The sequence below is a fragment of the Oryctolagus cuniculus genome, chromosome 19 (assembly GCF_964237555.1).
Source record: "Oryctolagus cuniculus chromosome 19, mOryCun1.1, whole genome shotgun sequence".
In the NCBI taxonomy this organism is placed as follows: Eukaryota; Metazoa; Chordata; class Mammalia; order Lagomorpha; family Leporidae; genus Oryctolagus; species Oryctolagus cuniculus.
In genome coordinates this window covers 9,329,048-9,346,415 of record NC_091450.1, presented here as the reverse complement: position 1 = coordinate 9,346,415, position 17,368 = coordinate 9,329,048, and the positions used below count along the sequence as shown (strand labels likewise).

General features: G+C 48.9%; 1 protein-coding gene across 10 annotated transcripts in view; it reads right to left on the bottom strand.

Annotated features, from left to right (window-relative positions):
- Positions 1 to 6,490: 6,490 nt before the first annotated feature.
- Positions 6,491 to 17,368, bottom strand: part of LOC103346407 (trafficking protein particle complex subunit 9) — a 178,821-nt gene continuing 167,943 nt past the window's right edge. For 4 of the 10 annotated variants that reach the window (XR_011384778.1, XR_011384777.1, XR_011384776.1 and 1 more), the window contains 4 exons: positions 15,184 to 15,317; positions 14,423 to 14,569; positions 10,723 to 10,911; positions 7,042 to 7,384 (listed from right to left, as the gene is read on the bottom strand). The gene's annotated coding sequence lies outside the window, so the exon portion shown is untranslated. Of the gene's footprint in view, positions 7,385 to 10,722; positions 10,912 to 14,422; positions 14,570 to 15,183; positions 15,318 to 17,368 lie in introns of all 10 variants that reach the window. The other 6 variants (XR_011384774.1, XR_011384775.1, XR_011384767.1 and 3 more) reach the window with 5 other exon arrangements.

Here is a 17,368-nt window from a genome sequence, read left to right as displayed (position 1 = left end):
TTCTGTGAACTTTCCTTGTTGTGGCTTATTTCTGTGTATGCTCCATTACTTCCAATTTGGTTTTCATATTTGGTATACTTTGGTCCTTGGAAAGTCTCCAGTTTTCGTATTTCCTTGCTTAATCCAGTTGGCCAGAGGGAAAGTTAAGTGTTCAGCCACTGTCCCTAGGGTAGCATGTGTCTCTTAGTTTGATTTCTTCTCTCTCTGTTGATTTATGTTTGATCTTGGGAAATTCTTCAATTTTCCCTTTGATTCTCTTGGACATTTTAAGGATGTTCTGAACTTCTTGAGTACATTTAGTTATTATATTCAAAATGTTTTGGGAACATGTGGCATATATTTTATCACATGTATGTATATACCAAATGCACAGGAGTATAACATTTTATATAAATTGTTTGTGGCAGAAAAAAAAAGGGTTTTAAAAGACACACCAGGTTTCTGGGGGCCGGTGCCATGGCTCACTAGGCTAATCCTCTGCCTTGCGGCGCTGGCACACTGGGTTCTAGTCCTGGTCGGGGCACCGGATTCTGTCCCGGTTGCCCCTCTTCCAGGGCAGCTCTCTGTCGTGGCCTGGGAGTGCAGAGGAGGATGGCCCAGGTGCTTGGGCCCTGCACCCCATGGGCGACCAGGATAAGTACCTGGCTCCTGCCATCAGATCAGTGTGGTGTGCCAGCCACAGTGCGCCGGCCACGGCGGCCATTGGAGGGTGAAGTAACAGCAAAGGAAGACCTTTCTCTCTGTCTCTCTCTCTCTCACTGTCCACTCTGCATGTCAAAAAAAAAAAAGAAAAAGAAAAAAGAAATACCAGGTTTCTGATTATGGAACCTTTCATGAAAGAATAATGTACAAATCCATTAATAATGATTTCTAGATTTGCTTATTTTTAATGTTTTATGGGTAATTTTATGTTTTCTACAAATTTATGGAAATCAAAATCTTTAGATTAATAGAATATGGTCACAATTAATATTTTTCATAAAAATATAATTTTTTAGAAGTTACTAGCTGAGTTAGTTACCTGAATACTTTTTTAATGTAATCATCAAAGTCCTACCTACGACTTTTCTGATTCCCCAAAAATAATTTCTTTGGATGTTTCATTTGATAAACTATTAAATGAGATGATTTAAATAAAACAAATTTTTCTGCATGACTTCTTGGTAACTTTTTAAAATTTATTTGACAGGTAGAGATATAGATAGAGAGAGAGACAGAATGGTCTTCCTTCCGTTGGCTCATTCCCCAAATGGCCACTATGGCTGGCGCTGCGCCGATCCGAAGCCAGGAGCCAGGTGCTTCTTCCTGGTCTCCCACGTGCGTACATGAGCCCAGGCACCTGGGCCATCCTCCACTGCCCTCCTAGGCCACAGCAGAGAGCTGGACTGGAAGAAGAGCAACCAGGACTAGAACCTGGCACCCACATGGGATGCCGGTCCTGCAGGCAGAGAATTAACCAAGTGAGTCACAGCACCGGTCCCCTTGGTAACATTGTAATTGGTAGTTCTATCTGTCACTTCACAGTTGAGAAAATATAGGATTTGTAGATTAATATTTTCATAACATTATTGGATCCTAAAAGGTTGAAATTTTCAAAATGTCTTCTTACTATTTGTAAATGGCATTCACTGTTTACTGGCTAAAATGTTGTCTATGTTCATATCTTACTAACCTGCTGATTTTTCCAATAAAATTATTTAATTTTCATTATGTTTATCCTTATTATATACTCAAAGTTTTATTTGTGATAGTTTTGATGATGCTTATATAATTTTAAATGTACTACTTCATCGTCTTTTCAATGAATCCCCATATATTTATAAAATGTTACTAACATTTCCTAAGCTTATTTATTATTTAGCTGAATGGAAAAGTGACAAGAAAATGATAGGGGGAGAGAGAGAGAGAGACAGAGAGAGCATATATTCCATTTCCTGGTAAATTCTTCAAGTGCCCACAACAGCTTGGGCTGGGCCAGGCTTTAGCCAGAAGCCGATATTGGCAATGCATGCAAATGATATATAATAAGAGACAAATTAGTAATAAGAACTCTGATTCACCAAATTATCATATGTTCATACTGTTCTTCATTTATAATTTTATATTTTGTGTTTTTGATTCGAGTTTCATTATATAAATTTTGACTCAAAAGAGAATGTAACCTCAGTCTGTCATCTTGATAAAACCCAAAGTCAAAGGGCAGACTTCATCAGTTTACACATTTACAACCTTGCATTTGTCTCATAAGTCAGGGGAAGCACATAGTACAGTGGTTTTCTCCTTCCTACATCTGAGTAAACAGAAACAGTGTATTAATAGATTCCTCAATGCTTCCTTTCACTTTATTTTTACTACATCAGCTTCCATGGAAATTAAGAATAAGGAATACTACAGATTAAGAAAAAGTCAATAATGACAAAAATTATCAAACTTCACTAAAGAACAAATATATTAACTCATCTATAGTATGAGAATATGTTAATTCATTAAAACCTTCATACAAAATAATATGAAATTGCAAATATGAGGGGTCTTCAAAAGCTCATGGAAAACACATAAGAAAAACCTAACCATGAATTTGAGAATATTTTGCAACAGAATGAACTTATTTTTTATGAATTTTCCATGAACATTTGGGCTACTCTTATACATAACTTGCTTAATATGTGAAAAACAATGAACACAAAGTTAGTGGAAATTAATATGTGATCATCTTAAGCATCTGGCTAAGCCTATCACTATTTATGATTAAAACCATAAACAAAGGATTGAAGATAATTTACACAAGTTGATAAAGAGCACCTGGTAGGGCAGTTAATTTATCGTGGAGGTTAACATACTTGTTAGGAATCCCAGATCCCATATCACAGTGCCTGGGTTCAAGTTCTGCTTCTATCTCCTATCTCCTCTCTGTTAACACAGACTGACCATGGGTAGCAGTGGTGATGGCTCAAATAGTTCAATTCCTGCCACCCATGCCTGAGATCTGGATTGAGTTCTCAGCTCCTGACTTCTGTTCTGATCATACTCTGGCTGTTAAAAGCATTTGACATGTAAACCAGCATTTAGAAGATAGCTCTGTGTATAACTCTGTCTTTTTCACACTTGATCTTAGCCAAAAGGCCAAGAAGCAATAACTCTGTCTTTTTCTCTGTCGCTCTATCTCTCCCTGTGTCACTCTGCCTCACAAATGTATAAACAAATATTTTTTTTGACAGGCAGAGTGGATAGTGAGAGAGAGAGAGAGAGAGAGAGAGAGAAAGGTCTTCCTTTTGCCGTTGGTTCACCCTCCAATGGCTGCCACGGATGGCGCGCTGCGGCCGGCGCACCGCGCTGATCCGAAGGCAGGAGTCAGGTGCTTCTCCTGGTCTCCCATGAGGTGCAGGGCCCAAGCACTTGGGCCATCCTCCACTGCCTTCCCAGGCCACAGCAGAGAGCTGGCCTGGAAGAGGGGCAACCGGACAGCATGAAGTTTGTAATCCTTAAATAAAAGGTTTCTGGGAGGGGAAAAGGATGAATCCAAGAAAGGGCAATATATTGGATATTAAATAATAGTACTAAGTTAGGAGTATAATGAAATTTCAAGGTGACAGCTCTGGAGACAAATGTGCAGAGTAGATCTTATGATCCTTGAAAGAAATAAACAGTGGCTGGCATCCTGGCTCACTAGGCTAATCCTCTGCCTGCGGCGCCAGCACAGCGGGTTCTAGTCCAGGTCAGGACGCCGGATTCTGTCCCGGTTGCCCCTCTTCCAGGCCAGCTCTCTGCTGTGGCCAGGGAGTGCAGTGGAGGATGGCCCTGTGGGGGAGGCTGAATCCAGAGAGGCCTAGAGAAAACCTGTCTTTAAGTTTCAAATCCCTGGTGGTAAACACCCCAGCCCCAGGGCCCTTCTGCCTAACAATCATTAAGGTGGTATAATAGGAGTGGCTAAGACCATTTTGCATCACACCTCCCCACCTCTTGCCTGCACCAGCTCTGTACCTCTGTACCTCAGCTATATATACACCTCCCTTTTACAATAAAGTGAGATCCTACTTCCACTGTCCCCCTGGGGTTGGGGAAGGCTGAGTGGCGGGTGGCGCACTTCCCCTCCTCAGCCAAGGCAAGCTGCGTTGCTGGTTCATTCTCCAAATGCTCACAGCAGCCAGGTTGGCCAGGGCAAAGCCAGGAACCAGGGACGTCATCTGTTCTACATGGGTGAAGGGACTCAAGAACTTGAGTCATAATTTGTTGGCTCCCATGGTGTACATTAGCAGGAAACTGGACTGGAAGCAAGGAGCCAGGACTCAAACCAGGCACTTAGACATGGGTGTCTCAAGTGGTGTCTTAATTTCTGTGCCAAATGCCTGAACTTACTTTTTTTTAATTAAAAGGTATATTTATTTGAGAAAAAGAGAAGGGAGGGAGGGAGAGAGGGAGGAGGTGGAGGAGGAAGACAGAGACAGAGACAGAGAGAGAGAGAGAGAGAGAGAGAGAGAGAGAGAGAACAGAGCCCCCATCTGTTCGTTCACTCCCCCAAAGCCTGAAAAAGCTGGGGCTGGGCCAGGCCAAAGCCAGGAGCGGGGAACTCAATCTAAATGTTCCACATGAGTGGTAGGAACTCAACTAGAGCCATCATGGCTGCCCAGGATCTACAGAGAAAGGAAGCTGGAATTGGGAGCTGGAGTTGAGGATTGAACCCAGACATTTATATAGAACACAGGCATTAAACCACTAGGACAAACATCAGCCCCAACTTAGTGTCTTAAATTCCTCCCTTCCATGCCAGATATGTATCCTTCTGTCTCATGTACTATGTATACTGTATCTATGTGCCCATCTCACTCAGAAACAAGAATCTCAGTTATAAGATATGCTTGGTCGGGGGCTGGCACTGTGGCGTAGTAGGCTAAGCCTCCACCTGTGGCACCAGCATCCCATATGGTTGCCTGTTCTAGTCCCAGCTGCTCCTCTTCCAATCCAGCTCTCTGCTATGGCCTGGGAAAGCAGTAGAAGATGGCCCAAGTCCTTGGGCCCTTGCACTCATGTGGGAGGCTAGGAAGAAGCTCCTGGCTCCTGGCTTCAGATGGGCGCAGCCCTGGGTTGTCTGAACCAGCAGACAGAGAAACTTTCTCTCTGTCTCTTCCTCTGTCTGTAACTCTGCCTCTCAAATAAATAAATAAAATCTTTAAAGAAAAGTACACTTGGTCATCATGCTAGATGCATAGCTACTTACACAAGTCCACTGTGTTCTGATTCTTAAGTACTACTTGGTGCACGATGTCATCAATCCTCCTTCTACATAGCAGGTATCCTGTAACTACAACTGACTCATGACTCCTAAACATAGCAGTCTTGGGATATCAAGGAGAGGGCAGATCCTTAGCAGCCTTCAGGTCTGATTTTAGCAACCAGCCTCGTGAAATGCACTGAGCTGCTACCCAAGGGCTAGCACTGTGGTGCAGCAGGTTAAGTTGCTGCCTGTGATGCCAGCATCCCATAGGAGTGCCAGTTTGAAACCTGGCTGTTCTTCTTCCAATCCAGCTCCCTGTTAACTCACCTGGGAAGGAAGTGGACAGCAGAAGATGGTCCAGGTGCCTGGGCCTCTGCCATCCATGTGGGGGATCTGGATGGAGTTCCTGGCTCCTGGCTTGAGCCTGGCTCAGTCCTATAGTAGCCATTTTGAGAGTGAACCAGAGCATGGAAGATCTTGTCTTCTCTCTGTGTTTCCCTCTCTCTCCATGTCACTCTGCCTTTCCAATAACAAATAAATATTTAAAACAAAAGCAGGTGGGAAAGGGAACTCAAAGGTAAGCTTATTCTGGAGCCCCAAATTCTGAAATCCATGCATCTCAGGGTCTTTGAAAAGTTCATGGAAAGTGCATTTTTATATATGTGTGACACATACACACACACACACACACAAAACCATGCATATATTTCACAATTTTTATACCAAAATAAGCTTATCTTTTAATCACATTTTCCATAAACTTTTAAAAGTACCCTTGTATTTCTCTTTTGCATGAATTCATCCTGGGTTCCCCCTGGGAGGCACTTTAAGGTTCCTTTTTCTCGATGAGGGAACTGAAGTCTGCAATAACACCACCCTCATCTATTAATCCTCTTGAGCTGTTAGTGACAAGGCTGGTCACTGGCTCTGGGGCACCAGTTGTGAGGGCAGCCCTGGCCTTCTCTGCCTGCATCAGAGAAAGGAGCACCCAGGTGGCTTTGCAGAAAGGCCTGGTCTCTGAGGCAGAAGAGGTCCTCTCCTCCCAGGCTCCCCTCAGCATCATCTGCTGGCTCTGCCCTGGGAGCCACGCAGGATTCTTTCCACCTGTTCAGACGGACCTCTGAGTTTGAGCTGGCCTTGCAAGCAGGGGGCCCCGTGGGAAGAGCTGGACTATGAACAGGGGCATCTTGGGCAGATTATAATTTTTTAAAAGATTTATTTATTTATTTGGAAGGCAGGGTGGCAGAGAGAGGGAGGAAAGGAGGGAGGGAGAGAGACATACACAGAGATCTTCAACCCACTGATTCACTCCCCATATGGCTGCAACAGCTAGGGTTGGACCAGACTGAAGCTAGAGCAAGGAACTCTATCCAGGTCTCCCCCATGGGTGGCAAGGGCTCAAATACTTGGGCCATGTTCCACTGCTTTCTCAGGTACATTAGCAGGTAGCTGCATTGTAAACAGAGCAGCTGAGACTCAACTTGGCAATCGGATATGGGATGCTGGTATTTGCAAGTAACGACTTAGCCTGCTGTATCACATGCTGGCTCTGAAGTTATAACTTGACATCCCTTCTGATCAACATTCTTGAAAAGTTTGTCCAGCGGGCTGGAGCTGTGGCATGATTGGTAAAGTTGCCATCTGCAGTACTGGCATCCCATATGACTGCTGGTTCAAGTCCAGCTGCTCTACTTCCAATCCAGCTCCCTGCTACTGCATCAGAGGGAAAGCATCAGAGGACGGCTTAAGTACTAAGGTCCCTGCACCCACATGGGAGATCTAGAGGACGCTCCTGGCTCCTGGCTTCTGCCTGTCCCAGCCCAGGGCAGTTGTGGTAACTTGGGGAGTGAACCAGCAGATGGAAGATCTCTCTATCTCTTTCTCTCTCTTTCTCTGTACCTCTGCCTTTCAAATAAATAAATACATCTTTAAAAAAATTAGTCCAGTATTTGTTTGCTCCTTTCTCATGGGCTGGCCGCATAGCTCCTGGCCTTACCAGATGGTGATGAAGTCTCCAGAAGGCTGTCTGCAGCAGGCTGAGGTTGAGGAGGACGCCATGACCGATGGGCTCGGGGATCAGCCAGACGCAGTCCTGGGAGCTGGCGTATGGCTGGGGGTCTCCAGGAGAGTACACAGTAGCACTGAAGGAGGTGACGTTCCTGCCTCAGGGAACTGTGGAGAGGGAGCACAGCACGCACTGAGTGCCCAGAGTGCGCTGGACCTTCCCACAGAATCCCAGCTGCCTGCACAAAGCACCCTGCTGGGGAGGTGGGGAGTCCTCACCTGTCAGGTGCCCTGTGGGCCTGCCCCTCCCTGCACCTCCCTCTCTCTCTGTCATGGAAGAGACCTAAGAAGGAAGCACCCGGCTCAAGCTTTCCCCTCTGCTTTCCAGGAGGGGAACCAGCAGATGTCAGGGCCAAGGCTGCAGTACTAGGAAGAGATTTTGGAAAGAAAAATTTCTCTTTGATCTGCTCTTTCTGGGGTGGATTTGACTTTGAGCTGAGGGTTTCTGTGGAGAGGTGACAGGGCCAAATTAGAGCAGAGCCATCTATTCACCTGATGATGCCCACAAGTGCTTCAGTCTCTCTGTTTCTGTTTCCTCACCTGCAAAATGGGCCCAAGAGGACCGTGGTGGCCGTGAGGTAAGGGACGCTCACAGAATGCCCAGCCCTGCACTTGCCACATAGACACGGCTGCCTCTCCTTATCTTCCTGCTCCTCTAAGGCAATACCAACTTTGTGGCTCACTCTGATGGAGCTTTAGGCAGGGGGATGCAGAGGCCTTGAAAGCCCCATGGTGTTGGGACGCAGTCACCGGGGAGAGGATAAGCAGGGATGCTGGGAAAGAAAACCCCCAAGTTCCTTGGTCCAGAGTCAGGAGCGCCTTTGGCTGACACCCAGGGTGGGGCAGATGGGACAGAGCAGAAAGAACCCCAACTGCCTCCATGCAAAATGCAGAGGACAGGGTTCCTAGGTGTGGTGCCATGGACCTGCCTCCCTCATCTCTCACACACAAACACACACACACACACACACACACACACACGTGCTGAGTATCCACACAGAGCCAGGCATGGCCTGGAGAGACAGTGGGGAGCAGGAGGCTCTAGTTTTTCCCATGGCACTCACAGCTCACTGCCACCGAGCCACGCACCCAGCAGCAGTACAATGCAAGGTAAGCCAGGTCATTGGTGCGCAATGTCCCAGGGCTTCTGCAGGGGGCTCTCCTGTGTGTGAGGGTAGGGAAGAGTCCCTGAGAGTGCTCACATCTAGACACAGCCCTGAGGGATGGCAAGGACCCAAGAGGGCAAGGTAGCAGAGTGGGTTTTTATTTATTTTTATTTTTTTAACTTTTATTTAGTAAATATAAATTTCCAAAGTACAGTTTATGGATTACAATGGCTTCCCCCCGCCCCATAACTTCCCTCCCACTCGTACCCCTCCCATCTCCCGCTCCCTCTCCCATTTCATTCACATCAAGATTCATTTTCAATTATCTTTACATACATAAGATTGATTTAGTATATATTAAGTAAAGATTTCATCAGTTTGCACAGAGTGGGTTTTTATAAGAGGAAGGAGCAGCAGGTGCCAAGAACCAGAGGCAAGATGTCCTGGTGTACTGAGGAAATGGAGGGCATCTCAGCTTAGGTAGGGCACAGGGTCTGTGAGAGCAGACACGAGAGGTAGGTAGGCACCAGGTCCCGAGACACACAGTGTGCTGCCCCCAAGGGTCTAGAATTTACTCCAAGCAGTAAGGGGCTGCCTTGGCTGACCTCTGAGTGGGGGAATGGAGTCCACACTGGTGGTTTTGAAGGCTTGCTCTCCCTGCGTTGCGAAGCCAGCACTGAGGAACCTAAGACTGGGTTGAGTGAAGCTGGCCCATCGAGGAAGCCAGCAGCAGAGATAACTCAGACCGTTGGTGGCCTGGGATAAGGTACAGGCAGTGGAGAGAAAGAAGCAGACACACTTGAAAGACACTTGGGATGCAGAAAGCAGCACTTGGTGGATATGGGAGAGAGCAAACGGGAGGGCACTCAAATGAAAGGGTGAGTGGCCAGAGTCCTCATCACTAGACAGGCATTTCAGCTTAGCAGAGGCCGAGATGAGAAGGTCCATTCTGAATATACAGGGACGCTAGACGCCTCTGAAGGGAGTGGAAGTATTTAGGAAGCATTGCACGGACAAGGGCACTTGGAAAAGTTCATGGAAAATGGCACTGAAAGGTAAGCTGACTTTGGTGAAAAGAGATTCTGAGAGGCACGCCCAGTGTTTTCAGGAGATGCATTTCCTGAGAACGTTTAGAAGATCCTTAACTGCACGCATTTTTACATGTTCTGGCACCAAAGAAGCTAGGCTTTTGATTCCATTTTCTATGACCTTTCTCCAGTCCCCTCATGCAGGCAGGAGTCTCAGCCCAGGGACTGTAGATCAAGATGGCATTTGGGGGACATGGAAGTGGGTGAGAGAAGAGAAGAGAAGGGAAGAAACTCCAAAGAACATTTAAGGAGCAAAGGAATAGATGACCACAAAAGGCGGCAGAGGTGGAACAGTGGTTGGAAAAGCAACTTTGGTGTCAAAGAAACCAATGGAAGAAGCCTCTAGAAGGAGAAGAGCAGACTGCTCCCTTCTCTCACCAGCTGTGTTGGAAGACAGCACGCAAGGAGCGAGGAAGGAGTGACACGCCACCAACCAGCAACTGGAATGATCCACTGCGCAAGCACAGGGTGGTTCTGGAAGTCTGGAAAACTTAGCGGAGGTTTAACCTCCAGCACCAGAACCAGTGCTGCACACAGAGCTGCTTTCCCACGGAGAGTTCCTGCTGAGCACTCCCCAGGGTGAGGAAGCCATCAGCGAGGTCCCAGTTGCTCAGGGAGTTCAGGGGTCTGCAGGGGGAGGCCTGGTGATCTGATTCCAGGGCTGAGCCCTCTTTCTGGGTTATGGGCCCCACTCAGCTTCCCCTCTGAGAAAATGCTGGGCCTACTGGGCTGAGGTGTGCAGGGTGGGGCACAGGCAGCATGACCCTGTGTCATCTTCCATCTAGGTTCTGATTAAGGAAGAAGACTCAAAAAAGCACCAACAGCTCCCTGGGATCCACCTGTTGGCTCCAGACCCATATGGGACACAGGACAGTGACCAGAGAAGCAAGAAAGCTGTTAGGAAAAAGGTGCGTTCTCCTCTTCCCTTGGGAAGATGCCAGGATTCTCTCAACCTCTCCAGGACTCAGCCCAGCACTCGCCTACTTCACTCTCATGTAGAGCCTTCCCTTCCAACTGGGGACATCTAGCCTGTCCAGGTGGGGCTTCCCAAGGGCTGTGTCAGTGGGCCCCCAGATCACACCCCTCTAGGACTTTTCCGGTACTGGCCCAGTGCTCTGTCACCAGGATGCCCTCCCTGGCCAGACTGGGTCACACTCACTTGAGAATGGGACCCACTGGAGAACCCCTGGAGCAGGCAGATGCATGGTGTGACCACCCAGGGAGAGTTGCCAAGGGTGAGCAAGAGACATACCTTCACACCTGGGTAGGGGGTGGTCCCAGTTCAGGGTGGTGCCATGCTGATAAGTGAGGATGGTGTGGCCCATTAGCTGATATCCTGGGAGGCACTCGAAGGTCACGGACTGTCCCACATTGTAGTCGGCTCCCCTTATGATGCCATTGGTGAAGGGCTCTGGGTCTGGGAACTCCTGAAGCTCATAGGCTAGAAGAGTATAGGAGAGAATGGGCTTTATCCTCCCCCAGGTATCTTCTTGTGACCAGAATGCAGGAGCTGCAGACACTTGCACAGTGGGGAAGCACCGAGACTTGGACACAGGAGGACCTTGGTCATTTACTAAAAGCTGTTGACGTTGGCTGAGTCATTTAACTGCTGTGCCCGTTTTTTTTGTTGTTGTTGTTGTTGTTGTTGTTGTTGTTGTTTTACTTATAACATGGTTATTGTGAGGATACACAGGGCAACACTTGCACAACTGTTGGCACAACAGCTGCTCATGGTGAGAGCTCAGTAGAGGTGCCCCATCATTGGCATTTCCATGGGGAAAAGAAGCTCCGGGAAGCCACTGACCACTGCTATTTCCGGAGCAGCTCCTGGGGCCAGACAGTGGACTGGGGTCCTCCGTGTTGGTCGCTGCATTTAACCTTCATAAGGGCCAAGGCCACAAACAAAAGCAGCAGTGGGGCGTACAGGGCTTTTGGACTCTGAGAACTCAGAACCTCTCAGGGAGGAAAGCAGGTGAACCTGGGATGAGGAGAGTTTTCAGAGGGGTGGCTGGGCCACCAGGAGTGTGTAGCTGGCATTCCAGCCAGCCCCTCTGAGAAACCAGAAATCTGTCTCCATGAGAATGTGCAGCCCTGACTCAAAAGGACATGCCCAGATGTTAGATCGCTGAGGCCACCCCAATGGGGGAGGCCGCCAATGGAGCTGTAGAGCGGGGCCCACAGGACAAGGAACAGCTTTCATGGCAGGCATCCAGCACAGAAAACCACCAGCAGAAGGAGCTGGAACATTCCTACAGTAAAGATTCTTCATGGAAGTAGCTGAGACTAAATGCAGCATCTAGCAGGGGATGCCTTTATCAGAGGCAATAACACCACAAAAAGAAACGATCACATTTCTAGGCAACTGTGCTGTTTCTGTTTGCTGTCACCCAGGGCAGGCTCTATGGCAAGAACCTGGCAGGTGTCACTGTGAAGTCACCCAGCTGGCAGGGCATGTTAAAGAACGGGAAAGCCTCGATGGGTGTGGGTGGGTCCAAGGGGAGCCACAGCTCTGTCAGGGGGTTAGGGCTGAGGGTGGTGGGCACCGCAGTGGAAGCAGGGAGCCTGTTGCCCTAGGAATCACTGGACCAGGACAGCCTGGGCCTTTAAAGAATGCCTCCCTGAGGAACATGTGGTGCACAGCAGCACAGGTGAGACCCATACCACAGCCAGATGTGGCCTGGAGACATGCCAGGCTTTTGAGAGAGAGGGGACAGCGTCAGTGACATCAGCAATGTGGTGCCTGGGTTCCCAGGGAGAGGCAGGGCCTCTGGGAGCAGAAATGACCCTGAGGACAGCGGCTCCTTAGCTTTCCCAAAGAGAGGCTCCTGCAGGAGATGAGGTGGGTTTGTACTGAAGGGAGACGCTGCAGTGGGTGTGGAGAGAATTTCAAACACAGTGCACACTTTAAAACACTGGGGTGGGGGGCACTGTGGTGTAGCAGGTAAAGTTGCTGCCTGCAGTGCTGGCATCCCATATGGGTGCCAGTTTGAGTCCCAGCTGCTCCACTTCCAATCCATCTCTCTGCTATGGCCTGGGAAAGCAGAAGATGGCCAAAGTGCTTGGGCCCTTGCACTCATGTGGGAGACCCAGAAAAAACTCTTGGCTCCTGGCTTCAAATCAGCACAGCTCAGGCTGTTGCGGCCAGTTGGAGAATGAACCAGCAGATGGAAGACCTCTTTCTCTCTCCTCTCTGTAACTTTACCTGTCAAATAAATAAATAAAAATCTTTAAATTTTTTTTTATTTTATTTCAAAAGCAGAATTACAGACAGTGAGAGAGAGAGAGAGAAAGGTCTTCCTTCCGTTGGTTCACTCTCCAAATGGCTGCAATGGCCAGAGCTGCACTGATCCGAAGCCAGGAGCCAGGTGCTTCTTTCTGGTCTCCCATGTGGGTGTAGGAGCCCAAGCACTTGGGCCATCCTCCACTGCCCTCACGGGCCACAGCAGAGAACTGGATTGGAAGAGGAGCAACCAGGACTTGAACCGGCATCCACATGGGATGCTAGCGCCGCAGGTGGAGGATTAACCTAGTGCACCACGGCCCCGGCCCATAAATAAATGTTTAAAAATAATTCCAAAAAAAAAAAAAAAGATACGTATTTCATTGTTGGAAGTCAGCATCTCCGCAAGGGCTCTGTCTTCCCGTGATGTCGCTATGGCCTGATGTTTCTGTCCCATCAGAATCAGAACTGTAATCCTTTACATGGAGGTGTCTGGAGGAGGGGCTCTTTAAGGGTGGGTGGCACTGGCTTCCTTATACAAGAGGCCTGGGTGTGGGTGCTGGGGGAAGTGGCTAGGCCATCACTTGGGACATCCACCTCCCACCCTGGGGTGCCTGGGTCTGAGTTCAGGCTCTGCCTCTGAGTCCAATTTCCCTGCCACCCACTTGCGAGCCCCTCATAGAGCTCCTGGCTTCAGCAGGGCTCAGACTCAGCTGTTGGGGGGCATTTAGGGAGTGAATCCGGGGACAGGAGTTCTCTCTATGCCTCCTCTGTCTCGCGTTCTTTCAATTAATAATAATAATAATAAAAAGTCCAGAGAGAGCTACTCTATTCCTGTCAGTGAGGACACAGCAAGAAGGGGCTACCTGTGACCCAAGCGCTGCCCCCCCCCCACACACACAAGGAATCTGCCTGACCTCAGGTTTCCCAATACCCAGAGCGGGAAGAAGCACAGTTGTGCTATTTATCAGCATCCCCAGCTCCTGGGGGTTTGCTGATACAGCCTGAGGCAACTCAGGATGCACTCAGAACCCATCTGCAAGGCTTTCATTTTTAACAAGGACATGTTTAGCATTAGAAAGGATGTCTAGCAACAAGACAAAGAAGCAGTGGAACAATCTGGGAAGGGCATAGAACAGAGGGCTCCTCAGTTAGCAGCACCAGGGAAGCATCCAAGGGAGACGGAGGACCTACTGGGGCAGCCCCACAGGGTTACACAGGCTGGGCACAGGGCTCACAGCCGCAGGCGTCAGATGGCAAGCCTGAGGTGGAGAACGGGGGTCCTTCCAGGGAATATGTGCCTGGAGGCGAGGGGCCTGTCAGGGTTTTCCCTCAGGCAAGGCAGAACCTCAGTGAGGGTGGCTGAGCCCCACCCAGGAAAGCCCTGTCTGGGGCAGGCTTAGTGGGTGCTCCTAGAACTCTGAGAGCCCCTGACGCTGCCACAGGAGGAGCTCTGTGGCCAGGGAAGGGCCCAGAAGGATGAATTCCACCGCTGAACCTGGGGGGAGTGGTTGATGGCACAGGCAGTGAGAAGGGACAGCTGGCCGCTTGCCCGGTGACAGCTGCCGGCCACAGGGTGGAACCCTAGAGGCTGCCCCTCTAGAAGAGGCTGCGGGTAACACATGCGGCCAAGGGCGTGAAGCCACCATTGGGCCTGCCGCCCCCTCCCTGCCATCTCCCCTGCCCACACGAAGGTGGGCTAGGAAGGTGCCTGGAGTATGTCTGTCCTTACTCTGGTACTCTAGCTTGAATCCCAGCCGGTTCCAGGAGTGGTCACTGTGGAAGTACATGGTGTGACTGGTCTTGTACAGGCCACTGTGGAGTTCCATGAAGTCATGGTTGGGCTCAGTGGAGAAGTTCAGGAACTGGATGTGAGCTCCTGGGAGTGAGACAGAGACAGCTAGTGCCCAGAGCAACGCAGCCCCGCTCCACCACCTGGCCTGTCCTCTCCCGCCACAGCCCACGTTCCCACTCCTCACTCCCCTCTCTGGATCCTGTCTCCAGGCACCACTGGAAAGTCCATTATTCATTCGAAAGGAAAGGCACTGGTCATTTCAGAGACTCCACCCACGTGCATTGTGTTTTATTGAGGACAAACCCCAGGTAAACGCTTGCTGTGATCACGCTTCATCTATTATCCATAGAAAGACAGTTTTATCCAATAAACTTTTTACTTAAAAATAACACCCACCCTGGGGCAGAAGACACACCTCCAACAGTCATACTTTCTAGGCTGTTAAGACAACCCAGAAGCATAAGGCTTAGCAGCTCATGCATTTCCCAACCACTCCCTTCCAAGTTCCAGGCAGGTGCTCCTGGGGTCTCAGTGGGTTAATCTAGATTTAACAACCTGACAACTTACCTGAATCCAATTAGACCCTTAAAGTACAAATGAATGTACTCCTTGGAGGTGGGAGTATTAAAATGTGCTTACTGATGAGATTTTTCTAAATTAGACTACTCTGGAACACATTATTCAAGAGATACATTTACCGTGAAAATTGGCTGCAAAGGGGCCGGTACTGTGGTGCATCAGGTTAACAACCTGGCCTGAAGCGCCAGCATCCTATATGGGCACTGGTTTGAGACCCAGCTGCTCCACTTCCAATCCAGCTCTCTGCTATGGCCTGGGAAAGCAGTAAAAGATAGCTCAAGTCCTTGGGCCCCTGCACTCACGTGAGAGACCCAGAGGAAGCTGCTGGCTCCCAGTTTCAGATCCACATCAGCACAGCTCCAGCCATTGTGGTCAACTGGGGAGTGAACCATCGGACAGAAGACTCTCTCTCTCTCTCTCTCTCTCTCTCTCTCTCTGCCACTGCTCTCTTTATGTAACTCTTTCAAATAAATAAATAAATAAATAAATCTTAAAAAAAAAATTGGCTGCAAAGTAACATACAAAATACCACTAGGATGTTTATGTAAAAACCTAGACAAAAATCTTCACCCACTTGCTGACAGCAGCTCCCGGACACCTGCCAGGCCTTCGGGCTGTGTGAGGCTTCAGGAGGACCCCACCTCCACAGGAGGACTCTCTAACGCTGGGAACTAGTATGTCGCTGAAAATCCAGTGCTAAATACAGATCCCAGTGTGGGGCTGGAAAGCACAGGCTCCATGCGTGATAGGTGTGAAGATCACTGCAAACTCACCCGCAATCTGTAACAGTCTCTGCTGTACTTGATGTACAAGGCTGAAGACCCTTTGTCTCCTGCCCTGTCCCACCCTACTGTGTCCCTCCACAGAAGCTATCCTTTGCATGGGTTTGGAAGGCATCCTTCCAGCTCCTGGGTGTAGATTCTGAAATACGTACTGGGGTTTCTGGGTTTTAAAAACGTGCATGCATGGCACTATATAATAACATACAAAAACTAGCACTCATTCATTTTAACTCCATCATGTGAGCTGTCTGACAGCACAAGTCACTCTTAGTGAGCAGACCTTGTTACAGATGGCAGGTAATTTTGCAGTGAGCCTCTTTGCAACCTATCACCCACGGAGCCTGTGCTTTCCATCCCCACACTAGGATCCCTGCGGCCCCAGGGCCCATCCCACAGGCTTCTGAAGGTTGAATTTGTGAAATGTGCAAAAAGGACTGGCCCGTGACCTCCACTTAGTGGCAGCAACTGGTAAATGCAGGGGCCCTTTACACAAGGAAACCAGGTACCACAATTCTAAGCCTGGTGAGTAGTTCAACACTCACTTGTAGTTAAAGGATTCTGGCAGCTGCGACTGGAGCCTGCAGTAGTGTCTTCCCCAGAGCTTGCTTAAGCCCCCAGGACTAACAGATGCAGCGCGCTGGTGGCTGAACACAATGGCTTACCCACAGCAGCCCTCCCATCTGAACTCGCTTGCCTTGAGATTCTCCTCGCCCTCCATCATCTAAGGCTCCACTGCCCTCAGCCTGCAGGCAGAACTACAGGGTCTCCCAGACACCCCCTTCCTCGGTGTCTCAGAATCTGGAGTCTCTCAAGGCTGCCAAAGCCGTCATCACTGTGTGCCTGGCGTCTTTTGGCAGATGGGACCTGGTCATTAAGACCCCAACCTTCAGAGGGTCACCAATCCCTCTGCCCTTCCAACCAGATTTAGAGAAGCCCAGTTAGGCTGCTTCCCCCTTCTGGAACCTGAAGACACACTCCCACTCCAGACTGTAGAGCAAAGGACAAAAGGGGCCCTCTTCATGCCTCGGCCTCCTGGGATACAGAAACTCCATGGTGTGGGCAGAGTAGTCTCCGAGTGCAGCCCTTTTGATCCGTGCCAGTGCAAAGCCTTTACTTCTCCAACAAGAGATATCTGGGGAACAATACACGCATCGCCAACCATCAAATTTCGCACCCGGCTCAGTGCCCTCCCCACAGGATCATCCCATGCCTGGAACACTTCCTCCCTTTCCTTCCTGCCCCCTCCAAAACCACCTCTTGATCTCCAGCCAGCTAGAATGTGTGCAGAAAGAATGCAAACTCAATTTCATATTGACCTTGGCTCAATTTAATTAGGATGATAAATCGGATGGGGAGTTCAAAGCAAAACTTGAGGTTTGGTCTCTGTAATATAGATTATTGTTTCTTTTATTTTTTAAGCATCCCTGAGCAACTCCTCATTCCACATTCCTGGATTTTAGTTCCTTGCTCCAGGGATAACAACAGAAATCCCTAAGATTTCTCCCCTCCCCCATACTTTCAT